This window comes from Rattus norvegicus, chromosome 16, assembly GCF_036323735.1.
Source record: "Rattus norvegicus strain BN/NHsdMcwi chromosome 16, GRCr8, whole genome shotgun sequence".
NCBI lineage: Eukaryota > Metazoa > Chordata > Mammalia > Rodentia > Muridae > Rattus > Rattus norvegicus.
This window is the reverse complement of record NC_086034.1, coordinates 50365616-50382313: the sequence shown is the minus strand read 5'-3', so window position 1 is coordinate 50382313 and position 16698 is coordinate 50365616. Positions and strand designations below refer to the sequence as shown.

General features: G+C 43.4%; 1 protein-coding gene across 22 annotated transcripts in view; it reads right to left on the bottom strand.

Moving 5' to 3' along the window:
* Positions 1 to 16698, bottom strand: part of Tenm3 (teneurin transmembrane protein 3) — a 2726621-nt gene that overhangs the window by 329039 nt on the left and 2380884 nt on the right. For 3 of the 22 annotated variants that reach the window (XM_063275420.1, XM_063275421.1, XM_063275422.1), the window contains exon 1: positions 2224 to 2360. The exons of 16 other annotated variants lie outside the window; for them this stretch is intronic. The gene's annotated coding sequence lies outside the window, so the exon portion shown is untranslated. Of the gene's footprint in view, positions 1 to 1845; positions 1982 to 2223; positions 2361 to 2753; positions 2879 to 2905; positions 3035 to 16698 lie in introns of those variants that run through there. 3 more of the 22 variants (XM_039094517.2, XM_063275424.1, XM_063275423.1) reach the window with 3 other exon arrangements.

Below are 16698 nucleotides of genomic sequence, written 5' to 3'. Positions count from 1 at the left end.
TGCACTGAAATCCGTGTTTAGAAATCTACAATAGAGTCCATGTTAAATCCCCTTTCTTTCCCCAAATCTTTGAGAAAAAACTAAATTCTATTATGCCACACACTAGGCCCCTGGCATCTAAGAAACGTGATGTAATACTGCCAAAACTGAACCAAAAAAAATTTTTTTTTGGTAAAGATTTTCTAAATATTTTAAAAATTTTAAGAGATTTTTGTAAGAGGTAACCAAGCAGCTTTTAAATTAGATGAGTTATTCACTTCAAATTTATTAAAACGTGTTCCAAAAGCTCCTTTCCAGAAGAGGAGAAAAAAGGTTAAAGCCTAAGAGCTACCAAGTGACTTCTAAGAACTCAAATCGCATATTAGACTGTTCACGTTTCACTAATAATCAGTGTAACGGGTTAAAAAGCTAGCAGTTAAACATTCAGGATATACCTGTATTTTTCTGAATGCAATTATCTTGGTTTAAAGTGTAACTCTTTGAACTCTCTCCCTCATGATTCCATAATTCATTTTAGAGTCCATGCCCTGTAGAAGGTGAGGTGTCCCTTCTATCTTCTGAGCCAGGATATCAAGTGACTCTTTGTTTAGAATGTATCCTAACTTCAGTCCTTAACAGTCACTTTTTTTTCTTAAAGCTTTTAACACTTAGTCCCCAGAGATAAGATGGAGCCAGATTAACAACTTGCAACCTTTTTTTTTTTCCTTTTTAAAATTTCAGTCTATCAGTTAGCATGGAATCAACATCTCTTTAAATTAATGAGATTTTCTCGATGGGTTTAAAATCATCATTAGGTGGTGCAAAAAAAAAAAAAAAGGAAGAACACAAAATTCATCAAGTTTTTAAACTGTAAACACATGGACCCTTCTTGGGGGTTGTGTTTTAAACATTACAGTTGCACTTGAAATGCCAGAAAACCTGATGGAAAATGTGGGGCAGACTGAAAGCTACACTCCAATACCCCAATCAGAGGGAAGCTTACTAAGTTAGCTGGATTTCTAAAATGCCTTCTCTGGATATTTTCAATCCCTTCTGAAGAACTACTTTAATAATTAGCACACAGAGGTCTCTGGATGGCTCTGTTAAAAGCAGAGAACAAAAGGTTTATTTTAAAAATGAAAACCTTGGCTCGCACCACGCCAGACGTGAATCTGCTTTCAATTACCGAAAGTATTTCCACTTTAGTGGAAGGGGATCAAATCTGCAACTACACCATCTTAAAACACTGAATTTGATTATATTAGGCTTTCAGGGACAAAATGACTTTGTGACACAGGCACATGCATCTGTATGTATCATTTCTCAGATACTGCAGAGATAGACACGCTAGCACATGAGAGGGCGGAAATGTGAGTTCTCGTTCTGGGAGCTGCTGCGGATCTTTGTCTTATTAAAATACACACACAAATAAGCGAATGATTTTTTTTTGTTAGTAGAACTGCGTTAAGTTTCCCCAACTATCCACAACTCTTTTTCCACAGGAGTAATCTACACCGAGGCACATCTGCAAAGTTGAATTTCTTAAGCGACTGTGCTCCTTAAAATCTTCTCACGACAAAAAGGGACAGAGTATTTCACAGGCGAAAACCTGCTCTTTTAATTAGCAAGATTATTTTGTACCTTTCGCCCCCATTAAGCAATTAGTATGATGGATTTCGGTTAATGGAACCAAAAGGTTGGTTCATTTACGTTCGAAGCAGATTTTTTTAACATTTCTGACATGAATTATTCAAAATCATGATCGCTAAGACTTGCTCCAAACAAATTCCATAAGATGTATGGAAAAAGTCAAAGAACACATGGAGGTTAAAAAAGAAGACGAAAGAAAGGAAAAGACAGTTTTACCTCAAAGATTTGGACGGTACATTACTCATTTTAGAAATCCATTTAATTAAAAATACCGGGAACAAAAGACTCCATCTCCTCGCGGCTACCTGCACCCCTCCGGGTGACGAAGAGTATTCGGGAAAGTTCTGCCTCCACTTCTTCTAAATCCTTAAACTGGCCCCTCAGGGGTTAAAAAGCCACCTCATTTCAGATGCTAATGTTGCCTCTGCACCGATTTCCACCCGCGCCGAGCCGCCTCCCATCCCGACGCCACCGGAGAGGACCGACCGCCGGACCCGCGCCGAGGGGACCGCGGAGTCCGGGTCCCCGCGCGCCCGAGAGCGTGGAGCCGCGCGTGGAACCGCACGAGGAACCGCCCAGGCCGCGCTCACCCACCTTGCCGCCGCGCGCCCTCGCCGTGGCCGTGCGGAGCGGAGCCCGGCGCTGCCAACTTGCCTGGGTCTGGAGCGGATCGCGTTACAGCGCCGGGCTCGGGGCTCCGGCTGCGAGCGGCAGCCAGACATGATAGGCTGAAGCTGCTCTGTTTACACCCGGCCGCCGAGGGGGCGGCGGCGACGCTTAACCCCTTCGAGCCTGGCCCCGCCGCGGCCGGCCCGCCGCCGCCGCCGCCTGGCACTCGCCACAGTCTGCACACACGCACGCACGCAGGCACACACGCATGCACAGACCTGCACACCCGAGCCGGAGCAGCCTGGAAGCTGCTCACAAACTGATCGGGCGGCGTGCTCCCGGAGACCCTTGAGGGAGCGGCAGTCCGTCCACACACATACACACACGCGCGCGCACACACACACTCACACGCGCACACCCCGAGGCAGCACTGTGTGCTACCGTACAGCTCCGCAGGCTGCTGTGCATCCTGAAAACGTCCGTAGTCTCCACCCGCTCCACTTTCCCGGGCTTACAAAGAATCTCCTTCCCCGCGCATCCTGAATCCTGAGCCCTGCTCCGCCGCCGTTCTTGCACTGCACCGGCTGCGTCCTCCCCCACCCGGGGAACAGTCACTTCTCCGCCGGTCGGCCCAACTAAGTCCCGGCAGAGGCGCGCCAGTCCGTACCTGCAGGCGGGAGGAGTCCACACGCGGCCAGGAGTCTAGCTCGCCCGGCCCGGCGTGCGCAGCGCGTGGGTGGGTGTCGCCTGGGAGCGCCGCGGGGACCCGCGCAGCCCGCGCTCGCCCTGAGCCTCGGTCACGCCGCTTCGCCACTCTTGCCCCCGGACGGCGCAGGGGCGGCCGTGCATCCCGGTACTCGCCACTCGCGCTCCCCCTCCTCCCCAGATGCTGGGGACCGTCACCAGGGGCCCTGGAGCTGGAAGCTTAAGACCAAGTGGCCTGAGCTCTGAATGAAGTGCAGGGCTAGCCAGCCCTGATCTGCAACAGCGAATGCGTTCTAATCACCTATACTTTTAAATAAAACATACTTCAATATTACTGCACTTAAATTTTTATTCCCCAAACTGTCCTTTCCTCTCCTCGGGTTCCACTATTATCATTTTTTTTCAATGCCTCCAGTCCAACGTCCTGCCTTTTAATTTCTCTTTCTTCTAGAACATTCTACCTCTCCCTTCAAACACTTCCTCCAGTATGCTGAGAATGGCTCTTAAAGGATTTTTTTTAGATTTACCAGCGGGTTTTTTTTTTTTAACAGTTCCAAAAGATACAAGCATACACATTTTTTTCATTTATTTTAATCAATATATTGTTACCATTTTTTTCGGTCTTCATTTTAACTCACTTTGGACTCATAGACCCCAAAAGATAATATTGTAGGAAGTAAACTATCATTTCATCCCTATATTTTTCAGGAATCCACGCACTTCCACTCCCCCTTCTTCTGGGGAAGGGTAATCATTTTCCATATTCCCAGGATTCAACAATAGCCATGTGTGTCCTTTTGGGGCGCATGAGGGAGGAGGACTACGTATTAGCTTTACCTCTGCTTTGACACTCTTTACATCTAAGGGTCCAAGGCTGTGAATGCATTCCTTTCCCTGTAGACTTCCCCTTCTCCATCTCCATCACCTTCTCAGACATCCATCATCATACCTAGAAATAGCAGTTGCTACTCCATATTTAAGCAAACCATCTGCATCCCACTGTTCTTCCTTTGTAACAAAGAAGGCCCTTCTAAAACCCACGATTCACCAAACACAACTAGCATTATTAGGATATCATAGAAGTTACTTTAAAATACCAATTATTTAAAATTTAGACGTTCCTTTGACAGTCTAAAATTTGAAGTTATTTCAAGGTTTTGAAATTCTCTTTAGTAAAATTGGGTCAAAAAAGAGAACAATAGATATTTTTTTAGGGCACCAAAAAAAAAAAAAATCCAAGCTCTTAAACAAACACCTCCCCAAATCTACTGTTTTGAAAAGAACCATTTCACAGGGTCTGCGATGCTTGACTCTTCTCAGGGTGGACGGCCCCAAGTCATTGCAAGTGCATACTATATAACCTGAAGACAGAGCTTGAAGAAGCTGTTCTTGAAGTCTTAGAGAAATTAAACAGGCAGAACACTGCGGAGTTGGAATTTGCTAAGGCAGAAATGGATCTCTTGATTTTTGATGACCATGGACTTGCAGATCTGGATCAGAACGGGAGAGCACAGGAAGATGGAGGGACACTTTAATGGAAGAATGAATGGTTTGAAGAGCTTAAATAAATCACAGTTTGGGGCAAGATGAATCTTAAGAAGACCGATATTTGGCACGCTCATTTCCCCAGATAAATGCTATGCAAATTGGTCACTGATTGATAGCATTTATTAAAATTCCAATTTAAAATGCTAATTGAGCAATGTCCATTTATAAATATCAGATCCAGGTTAGCCAAATGTTTTTTATGTAGCATTACACTGGAAGTAGGCTACATACGTGTGGAGTTCTAGCTTTTCTGAATGCAAGAGTGATTATTCCAAATTAGACAATGACAACATCCCTTGAGAATTATCAAGGATTGACTTTCACAGAGGCTGAGTAGAGGCAGAAGAGACTGGGGAAGAGATGTTTTAAAGCTGTTCCCTTTGCTAAAATATGAAGGATGGGGTCAACGTCCATCTTCCAAGGAAAACCAAGGGTTTGCGACCGCACCCATCCACACAGCCAATCACTACCTTCTTTTAAATACGAGAGTCCACCAAAGGATCCCACAGGGAAGCATACAGGCATAAGGCACACATTCAACCCCTGTTTTCTTCTATCATCATTGGCCATATTGATGATGCTGGGGTTAATTAGCATTACGGATACTGCCTTTCACAACCGAAGTAGTTCTCACCGAGGATCTGCAGAATTCCCGACAGTTGCACAAGCAGACACTATTAAATATGTTGAATTATGTGGCTATTTTGTGTTGTGAATGTAAAACCACATGGAATCATACTTGCAATATTAAATGAATCTTACTTATCACTGAATTCAGTTCTTTAGGCATAAAACCCTAATGACTGCACACCACAAGGAAGATTTTTAAAAATGCATGAACCAAACCAAATCAAAGCAGATTGTATTTTTTTTTTTTTTAAAAAAAGGGGGCTGCTGAGCGTGCGGTTACCTCCAACTGGTACAAACTTTGCTTCACACTCACAGTACTTCTGGCCTCTTCCTATGTCGGCCTACAGCCTTGAAGAAGCAAACTAAGATGTTTATATTCCCTGGTAATTATTAAACAGTGAAACCAGACACGAAATAAATCTCAAACACAGCAATATTAATATATGGCCATGGTAAAGCTAACACTCACACAGAGCGTCTCATGCTTGCCATGACAGCATTATACTGAGCATTTGGTGTGTTTCCTTTTTTTTTTCTGTCCTGGATATCAAACCAAGGTCACGGGCATAATAGGCAACTGCTACGCTCTGAGCTGGTATATACTACTTAAATTCTCTAAGCCCCTTTAAATAAACAGCAGTAGTATTCTATTTTATAGATGAGGATACTGGAAACTAAAGAGGCTAGAGTCTACCCACCTACTTACAGGATGCCAAGACTTAGGCCATACTTGGCTCAATAGTTAACCTGGTTTCAAATGTGTAGCTTTCTAAGCCAAATTTATCAAGGTAAGTGACGTCACCCCTACTTGGAACCATGATGCTCCAGTTTACAAAGGATGTAGATTGTAGATGAGGGAACAAACGGCCGAATACCTTAATTTCTCCTGCTTTGAAAATAGTTCAAGGGGGTAAATAAAAAGGTGTATCAATATTAGTATTGTTTGCAAGCTGGAAATCCTGTAGCAGAATAAAATGATCACAAGACATTCCTAAATACTTGATTTAGGGATTATCATGTGAAGGAAGGTATGTGTCAGCCAATTAAAAGGTCTCTCCTAAGAATTGTAATTTTATTTAAAAACACTGTTCCTTTTTTTTTAAAAAAAAAAAATAAATGCCAAAGAAACTGTTACCAAGATTACAGTATACTGACATCAATTAGTACCTAATAATTACACTATTACTCGGGTCACATGCTCTGCACAAAATTTTAGATTTTAAGGGTAAGTTTTGGCAAGCATTTTTTTTCTTTCCTGATAAGTAGCACACATAACTTTCTAACAACCACAAGGCCTCTATTATAAGTTGATGAAAAATATACTTAAAATCGTATTTCTGGTCCTATTTTCTAATCAAGTTCAGGGGTCATATCCACAACAACAGAAAGAAAGACTTGAAAAACAGCCTTGCAAGAAAGGCCAGTTGATATTTTTTCTTGGGTGTCTGCAATGAATCTGAAGAGCTAGTGTCAAATCCAGGTGATTCTTTAACCAAAATATTCACGTTTATTTTAAAGCTACATGAAATGGCCACATGTGAAGTGATGCCTAAGAAGCAAGCATCTTTTCTTTATTTTCAAAGCTATTAAATTGTTTTTTTTTCACCAAAAGAAAGAAAAGACCAGTACACAATAAAGAACCGAAGCTCTTCATTTTCCTTAGCAATCACGCCGGTGTGGACCAAAAGAACTGGTCCTTATTCCTGTCCCCATTTGGATGACCTTGGGCAGCAGACTGCTGGGTCTTAACCAATCTGGACAGACAGGGAAGAGGAGGAGGCAGGGGCCAGGTATATGTGATGAAGTCTGGATTCCTTGCAGGGGGCGATCAAGCCAGGCACTGTATCCTAGAGGCTTGTGACCGCCTGCTTCCTTACTGGCAAGCTTCCAAGTGGGAGAGACTGGGGTGAGAAAGGAGATCACTCCAACCTTGTGGGAAGCAAGCCAGGGTGGGAGTGCAGAGCTTCAAAACTAAGAGTTTTCGGGGGAAGAGAGGCCAGGTACTGAATATATAGCAGGAGCGGAGGGATCGAGCCAAACACCACCCAAAGGCAACATTAGAAGTCTCCAGTGCCGAGAGTATAGAACCTCATTCTGTCTGTGAACCACTGGCCTCCAGAAGTGCAGGGGAAGGGGAAGGGGCAGGGAACACTGGTCATCTCTAACACAGGAGTGTCGGCAGCAATACTAATTCCCAGGCCCACCCAGGGATGGCACTGTCTAGCCACACAGGGCAACCAACCTACTGGGGTTCACCTAATTTCAGGTCTTGCAAATAGGAATACCTTCTGGAGGGGTATTTCGTATGTATTCTCCGACAGTTCAAGTTTAATACATACAGACGTTCTAAATAAACGTAAGTGAGTGGTTCCAATTAAGCAGCGATGCCCTCAATCTGGACCATTCATCTTCAACCACTGCTTTCCCCATGCCACACGACATTGGCCTCAGAACCATTGCAGGTCTTGCCAGAAAACTAGGCGGCATGTCTGTGAATTCACATCCTGGTACCAGACCTCGGTATCAGTCTGATCCATGTACTGAACACGACACGGAAGTCATTGGACATTTACCTTCTAAATTTTATAATATCAAAATTTTCCCACAAGTTCCGTAGTCTTCATCATTTCTATATCAATTTCAGAGATCTCATGTAGATAACCAACAATGAGTGGGTTCGTGGTGTTTTCATGAATTGGATACATAAAATATGTTTTTGATGAGTTCTTTTGTCTCGGGAACACAAAGCACACAAACATTTCTTTGTATACTTCACTTTGCTATACGCTTCCCATGGCTGCTTTTTACTCAACCAATCACAACTCACAGCTCACAGCTCACAGCTTGGTCATAATGTGTCATAAAAGAATTTCTTCCTTTCAGCCTTCCTGATTGGCCAGGACTGGCTGAAGAGTCTGGCTGTGTGTGTGACCCCATGGAGCTCTGCGAATACCTTTATATACCTGTCTTCACACTATATTCTGCTGCCTGTCTTCTTGCCCCTAACTTCTTTCTGACCATAAACACATCACCACCACAGAGACTGATGGGTAAGGAAAATGGCCACTGAGAGATTCCTCTGCTGACTCTGTAACAGGTACAAACTAGGCACTAAGTAGGTACTACTTTATGGATGGATGGATGGATCATGAGAAACAAATAGTCCAGACTAGAGAAACACCCTGTTAGTTAAAGTTGTCCAAATATCTGCACTTATTAGACTATGATGACGTCAATGTATTTATTAGACTATGATGATGTAATTGTTGTTTCTCTCTTCCTCACCCCACCCCCACAACTGCAACCCCACCCATGTACACCACTGAGGTGACATACATTTTGAGGGCAGAAGTTGTGACCTAATGGCACTTACCACCATTGGTAGTTCAAGTCATTATTATAAACTCCATAATACATATATTTTTGTCATTAAAAATCGCAAGATTACCACATTGGATATAAACATAATACATGATCTAGGCTGATCTGTGGATCTCTCTCAAATATAGTCCATGAATATTGACTCTGTGTCCTGATGAATTTGGTTGGTTTTGTTTGTTTGTTGTTTGTTTGTCTGTTTGTAGCTGTACTGTGCCATATCCTTCCAAATAATTTATAACAGTTTTTACTCACTGTTTTGAGAGTCCCTCTAAAGCCACTATATAGACAATGCCTTCACTAGAATCAAGTATCACTGAGGAACAGTTGGCCGCCATTTTCTCAATAAGGGCCTTTCATGTGCTCGAAGATGATTATTCTTTAATCTTCCCTTTAAATCCATTGTTGTGATGAAGTCAGGTTACTGACATTTAATCATATCTTCACACATTTCCTTTAAAAAAATCACTTTCCTCCCTTTAATGGCTCTCTTCTAAATTCTCTGGATGGTAAAGGGTGGAGCTAGCCAAGAACCACAAACTCTCAGAGCCTCGAGATGGACGCTCTGGGAAGAGAATATAGTTTGGTGGAAGGATGAAGGCTTAGTGAGAGAAAATCCGAGGAGAGCATCCCACCAGCTGGGAGAGCATCCCACCAGCTGGGAGAGCATCCCACCAGCTGTCTATGTGCCAGCGAGAAGATGGAGGTAGAAAGGGTGATGGCATTTTGCATCGGAGCGTCACAGCCCCATCCGGGGGCTCTTTATCACAGACCTGAGACCTAGAGGCAATGCCTGGGGAAGCTGAGGAGGTCAAGCAAGCACTCAGCTGGAATCTTGGGGATTCCCGACGTACAAGCACCCAATGTATGAGCACCATGAGGAAGGGGACAGTGCTAGGGGGACAGAAGGCGACCTCTGGAAACTGCAGAAGGTAAGCAGTGGACCATGACACACAGCCTCTGTGATCTGGTCCTGGACACAGGTTGGTGACGCTTCACAAGGATCCACATTGCAGATTAATATTTAGGACGATGGAAGCTCTTGAAATTGGCAGAAAGCAGCAGTTTGTGAGCTAAGCGATAATTATTTCTAGAACAATAATGGGGCGAGTGTCAGATTTAAAGGTTGTTCAAAGGAAAATGAATGTGGAGAAAGGGAGAGAAGAGACTAGTGTCCAAGCTAGCTTTTTTTCCTTTTTCCTTCCTCAGAGCTTCTGGATTTTAATTCCACTTATTCTTATTGAGTGACTACTATGTGCCCAAAACACCTTAGGTATTTTAAAAATAACCAAAAAGGCTTCCTTAGTGCACAAAGAGCCAAGCTAGTTAAAACTTGGAAAAAATATTGTGTCTCCATTATTTAAATGTTCTGGGTAGAAGGTGTCATAGGGACAACTGTGACAATTTTTTTTAAAAGACAAATTTCTAAAGAGGGTCTGTACCAATTTTTCTTTTTCTTTTTCTTTTTTTTTCTTTTGTAAAAAATCAAGTATGGTTAGAGTCTTGCTAGAAGCAATTTCAGAGGGAAAATTATATAAAATATAAGAGGTCTTTTTCTCCCTTTTAATACATGGTTGGCAGTGAGAAGCTATACAGAAAATTTGCATCAATAACAAGTGGACACAGAGACTTCTGGGTAAGGAGTCTCATGCTGAGAGCCTTGAGCTTCTGAGTGACTATAGACTTCTGGTGTCGTCTTTCTCTTAGTAGAACTAGAACAGAGGGAACCATGTGCCAGAACTACTGCACCACAAAAATAAGGGCATCTATTGGTGCTAAGTTAACAAACCATAACCAGAGGCTTTGATAAACAAGAGATCAACGACCACTGTTGCACATGTCCCCATGGAAACTCTGACACCAGGCAATCCAGATACTTTAGAGCCCATCACTCATGGCGGTAGATTGACTTCAAAATGGAAACCACCATGAAAGCCCCCCAGGACTATGTTATTTCTGGCCAAGAACCTATGCAAAATTTTCAACCAAAAAAAGTTTGTGCAGTGTGATCATTTAAATGAACTTCAAAGATGAAGGTGAAGTAAGCTAGAGTATTTTAGAATTAATTTCACAATATTACCCATTAGGTCAATATATTCCTCTGTCATTTTTAACTACAGCAAGACCGGTTTGGTTCAGATGACATAAGCAGACTGGATCAGCAGAAAGGCTTTTAGTGGCAGGCACAAGTCCATGTTAAATAATCACACCTTCAGGGGGTCACTATTCCACAGGGAAGGTTGGGTAAGTCTGTTTCAAAGACTTTCTGGCAGGGTTTCAGAAGGATGCATAGCATTAGAAAGCCTCTGACCAGAAAAGTACAGTTGGATTAGGGTGTGATTAATAGTAATTTATGGCAGTGAGAAAAGTCCTAAGTTAGAGTGGGGCATTTACAGAATACAAAGCTAATTCTACTGTTGGTGTTCATCTCTAGCAGTTTTAAGAAACCATGAATTCTTAACGTCCATGTTGGGAAAAATCACTGGTTGAAATTCAGATGAACAGGTGCAGAGGACCCAAAAAAAGACTCAACTCCGGGCACACTGAGTGCTGATAGTTTGAGTTCAAGGACAATATGTAGTGAGACCTTACCTAGGAAGACAAATAAGTTTTATATGGTGATAATGTACCTAACACCTTGAAATGACTAAAGGAATGGTTAGAAGAAATATCACCAATTCTCTGGGAAAAGGGAAACCCGAGATCTGGGCATGGAGCCTCTGCCTGGCTCTATGGTGTTGGATGTCTTTATCTACCCTTTCCCTGTGTAACAGGAGTCTTCCAGGACTTCTGCATACTTTATCTTTTAAATGGCCATTCTCTGTCTCTCTGTATCTCTCCATCTCTGTCTTTCTGTCTGTCTCTGTCCCTCTGTGTCTCTCTGTGTGTCTCTGTCTCTGTTTCTCTCTGTCTCTTTGTCTCTCTCTGTCTCTCTCTTTCTCTCTGTCTCTGTCTCTCCTCTTGTCTCAGACACTCTCTATAGCACTTGGACCAATATAAAGCCAAGGCTGGCTTGGATTCTAGCTCCTCCAGACTCACTCCCATCTGTTGGTGTTGCAAGCATTTACCAGCGTCCGGACTCAATTTCCTTTGTCCTGTGGCTGTTGTTGGGTTTCTCTGTGTGGGCCTCACACACTAGGCAAATGTGCGGCCACTGAGCAATGTCTTTAGGACTCTCTGGTTTGTTACAGTATCGAGTCTGAAGGCTCTTCCTTTCCTATCCCAGCTGTGTCTCGTGCCTGTGACTGTTTTATTTGCATACAAAATAAATTCATTCTATATTTCTGGTTAAGGTTTAATTTGCATTTAAAGACTGAAATAAAGGTCCCTCACAGCCATTTCTGAATGTAGACTTCTTAAGGAAGATAGGCTATTCAAAACACCTAGTTTTGCCTTGATTCCATTTCTTCTGTTAACATTCCACAGTGGGGAAATAGCAGCCATATTTCAATGCATATAGGAGTGAAGAAGGCTGGGGATAGAACTCAGTGGTGTAATTCATTTTTATTTATGGTTTATTTTATTTGCGTGTGTGTGCGCGCATGTACTCACAAGCATATGGGTGCCTGTGAAGACCAAAAGAGGATATCAAATCCTCTGGAGTTACAGACAACTGAGAGCCTCTTAAAGTGGGTGCTGGTAATAAAGCTAGTAGTCTTCTGCAAGTACAGCGAGATCTGCTCGCCAATGAGCCATTTCTCCAGTCCCTCAGTGGTACAGTTCTTATCTAGTTTACATAAAGACCCAATTTTGATCCAATTCCCAGAACTGAAAAAAAAAAAGAAGTGAGAACTGTTGTTTGTTTCTTCAAAGAAGGACACTGGTCATTTCTGTTAGGAACTAAGAGAGGTGACAAGGTTTCCATGACCTATGTTACTGGGCACCCATGACATTGTTGGCAACAAGGACATAGACACAGCCATACAATGTGTGTTCTCTCTCCTCCTCCTTTATTAGTCATTCACCACTTAATGTCAGGCACATGTTTTAAGAACCGAGCCATTGGCAGTGCTGTCGCTGTATGAATTTTGTACAAACTTAGCAAGTAGAGGCCAACTTTTGGTATGGCTTTCTGATGCAATTAAGGACCAAAGCTACCAGGAACTACATGAGGACATTGCTGGGATACTATGGCAGATGGTGTGTGTGTGTATAATTAAATTTAATTAATTAAACAAATAGAAGTTTGTAGATGCTAAAACAGTGCTTAGAGATGAAGTAAAAGAATACATTGGGCTGTGACATCATTTTTATAATCATTTTCCAGTTTTATATTTTTGATGTAATTGCCCACCCTTTACTTTTATACAACAGTGGCACAGAAGGCTTGCTTACACAACCGTTGCCCCAAGCATGTGAGTAATGGGCTGTGTTCAGCTGTGATGAGGGCTACTCCACTCCGTTATGAGTGATAGAAAGACTTCAGCTCCTAGAAACCCCACGGGTCATCCGTCCTCGATGCAGTGTGTGGTCTGCACTGTCACGGGGCTGCACATGACCCCTGTGCTATAAGACATCCTCTTATATGAGTCCATGTCCTCTCGGTGGGTTCAGGTAAGGGGCTCTACTAATGACTCTCCATGACTGAAGGTTGAGTCATCACCCCTTCCCTGCATGAGGAGATCACACAGTATCACCCTATGTCAGACCCTCGTGGAAAATGGCAGACCTTGCCTTAGCTCTTTCTTCCAACAGAACAGAGGTTGGGGTGACTCTACACGTGTGGCAGAATCTCACTCATTTTATATTCGTAGGGTTGCACACCTGGAAGTGTGCTTCTCTGTAGAAGGCAAACATACCTGTTACTTAGTGATTCTGAAAATTGCTAATGTGGTGCCTCCTTAAGGAAAGACACAGAGAGAGGCAGAGAGACGTGCCTAGAGGCATCTGCAAAGGCAAAACCTGCTGTCACTAGAACAGAGTCCTCTCCACCCCTTCCCAGGCAAACATGAAGCTGCCCAGCCTCCTCTGATTAGTATAAGATTTAAATTAAAATCATTATACCTAGCGGGGGTGTGTGAGACTTGCTTTTCTGGTGCTAAAATTAGAATGTTTATAATATTCAACTCTGTATTTCACAAAGGTCAAGATGAATAGAAAAGTGAGGTAGAACACTAATCCATATCAATTTTCCTACAATTAAGAGGAAATCAACCAACTTCAGGCCCTTCGGCAGTGTGAACTCGCTGTAGGTTCGCCACCTCTCTTCCCGTGAGGGAAGCATTAAAGGTTTCCCTTCCTGTGCAGAGACAGCAACTGCGTATGCCTGAAAAGGGAATATTTGAAAAATTCTTTTTTTTTCTTTTTTCTTTTTTTTTTTCGGGGCTGGGGATCGAACCCAGGACCTTGCGTTTCCTAGGCAAGTGCTCTACCACTGAGCCAAATCCCCAACCCCTGAAAAATTCTTAAATTCATTCTCCTGCCTCTTCTCCTATCCTATCTTGTCAATTCCTAGATGCTCACACTCCTCCCTGCTGGCAACTGCTCCTTTGGGGCCTTTCTCTGGCCCAAAGGAGGCAGGCAGGGAGGCCCACAGTTGCCTATTTAGCTGATGCCAGCCCTGTTCCCACGCTGGAGACAGAATGTCTAATCTCCATATTATAAGCAGCTTTCAACTGTCAGGGTTTTAAAAAGCATCTTCACACGAGGTCATTCCTAGCTCTCTTTTCATTTGGGGATCGGAACAGCTTTGGGTGTGTGTAGTGGCGACTGAGTCCCTTCGAAAAAGAGAGAACACTAACAACCGATTGGCTCGCACAGACACTCCGAGGAGAGCTTCACCTGGAGTGTAAACACGGAGAGAGAAGCCATGCTATAAAAACACTGTACGTGCAGACTGTCTGAAGCAATACGACTGGAGGGAAATAGCTTTCTCTAGCAGTCTGGCAGGGAGAATTGACTTTCTTGAACAAAACCATAACTTCCATAAAAACCACGGGACTGGCGAAGACCACCAGAAGAAAGACCGTGACAATACTTCCCCTGGTCCCCAGCACAGACAGCTACTTAAGTGGAAAAGGCATCTAGCCCTCTTGATTTGTTTGAATTTGCATCAGACTCTTCTTGGGATACATCCAGGATTTGTTTTTACAGACTTCAAAGATACCAGCAACGAAGCACTTGTGCCTTGGCTCTCCCTGTGGAAATGTTCCACATCTTTTCTGCATCCAGTGTTCTGCTGATCGTTGCAAAAGCCGAGAGATCCCAGGTTGAGCTAGGATGGCTGCATTGCATTCTTGGACTTCCTCACAGCGACCCAGCCCAGGAGAGACGACTGAGCAGCCCTTGGCAAGGATTCCTGAGGCTTCTCATTCAGGTTTTTTCAGAATGAATTTCTAAGTCTCTTGCGGTTGTTGTTCTTATACTGCACCGCAAAGAGCAATGTCCCCTGGACTCAAAACAAGAAGGATGGGCTGGAGAGATGGCTCAGAGGGTAAAAGTGTCTGCTGTGCTAGCTTGCAGACCTGAGTTCGGGTCCCCCAAACCATGTAAAGCCAGGGTGCCGTCTCAAACAAGGCAGAAGGAATGGATTAACACTCGAAGCTATTCTCTGAGCTCCACACAAACGCTGCTGCACACATGTGACCATCCTCACACGCAAATGAATAGCACATGCTTAAGATCAGAAGCACAAAAAATGGTAGTAAAAACTTGAAAAGTAAGATATTCTGACATGTGATCCTTTCATTATAATTTTATGAAAAGAAACAATAAATTTATACATGCAGGGGTTACAAATTTCCCCAAACCAAGTCCTTGTATTTTCTCTTTTATCCCAAAGTAATGAGCATTTTCAACAAGCTCCTCTCCCCCTGTTCCTGCCATCTCTACTCAGAAGCCACACTGGTTCTTCTGTTTTCACACTTATCTCTCACATCTACACTTTTCACTTTGGAAACTCCCCAACCTCTAAGTCGCATTGCATCTATCTTAGAAACCCCTGCATGGTCTCTGCACCTTCACTCCAATCCATACTCTACCTAAATCTTCCTAATGACTTATCTGCAAATGGCCTTCCCAGTGCAAATCATCAAATGGCTACTATTGACTAAAGAGTACGGCCAATTCCTTAGCCTATCGTGTAAGGAAACGGCATTGTATCTTACATTGGACAATCTGATTTTTCTCAGCTATGGCTCTACGCTTTTCCCAGCACTCTGTGTACCACTTTACTCCCTCTGCCTAAACGCCCATACTCCCTTCTTTCTCCGTCCCTCCCTGACTTTCTAGGTCATTGCCATCTTCCAACATCTAAGTCATAAATTCTGTTATCGGACGGCTTGAAGTGGCAGCCAGGCTCACAGCCAATCAATCCCTTAGTGTCCTCAACGGGTTCTGCCCCTAGAAACTTTAAATGCAACATGGTTGGGGTGATAATAAAAAAGTAATAACCTTCTACAGACCTCTATGTCTTCCTGCATTCCCTGCATCATAGAAGGAAACTCCCCATCCATTCAAATGCTCAAAACACAGACTTGGGTAGCGGCCATTTTTGAACGTCTCCTCTTTAATTGGTCCTCTGTCCCCCACCCCTGCCCCTGACATTATCAGCCCACACGTTCCGCATCACGGTCACTCTGTGGCCACCATCTTTATTAATGCAACCTTCATCTTTGTTAGCCTCTACTCCATTCTTCCTATTGCACACAGAAAAGTCCTTACAAAGAAACTTAATGTGGACGCAGCTCTGTTCGATCGAAAAACGGTTTCAGTGAACAAACCCATTGTTCTTAAGATGGGAACCACTCTAACTCTTGAGCAGACTGGTAGGATGCTCTGTGATACAGCGTGTGTGCGAACTTCAAACATATACTGTGGTCCTCACAGCTCCTCCCTTCTCTGTTACTATAGCCTCTTTCTCCCTTGGCCAGGTCCCCCTGGACCTCCATGCTTCAGGTAAAATGTCTCCCTCTCTAGCCCTGATGCTTTCTGTCTCCTGATAGTTGAATGCCATTTGGGTATTGCAAGCATTCACTGTATTAAGAAAATACCTAAACCACTGTAATCGTTACGCTGGACGTATTATCTGGAAAATATTCCGTCTTACTGCACACGAGGGTGAGGTGTCACGCTGGAGTCCAGTACCTACCTAGAATGCACGAGGCCTTGGTCTGCATCAGGATCACAAAAAAAAAAAAATAAAGATAAGTTGAAAATAATAAAACCCACCACCGTTACTACCGCCACCACCGGGAAATG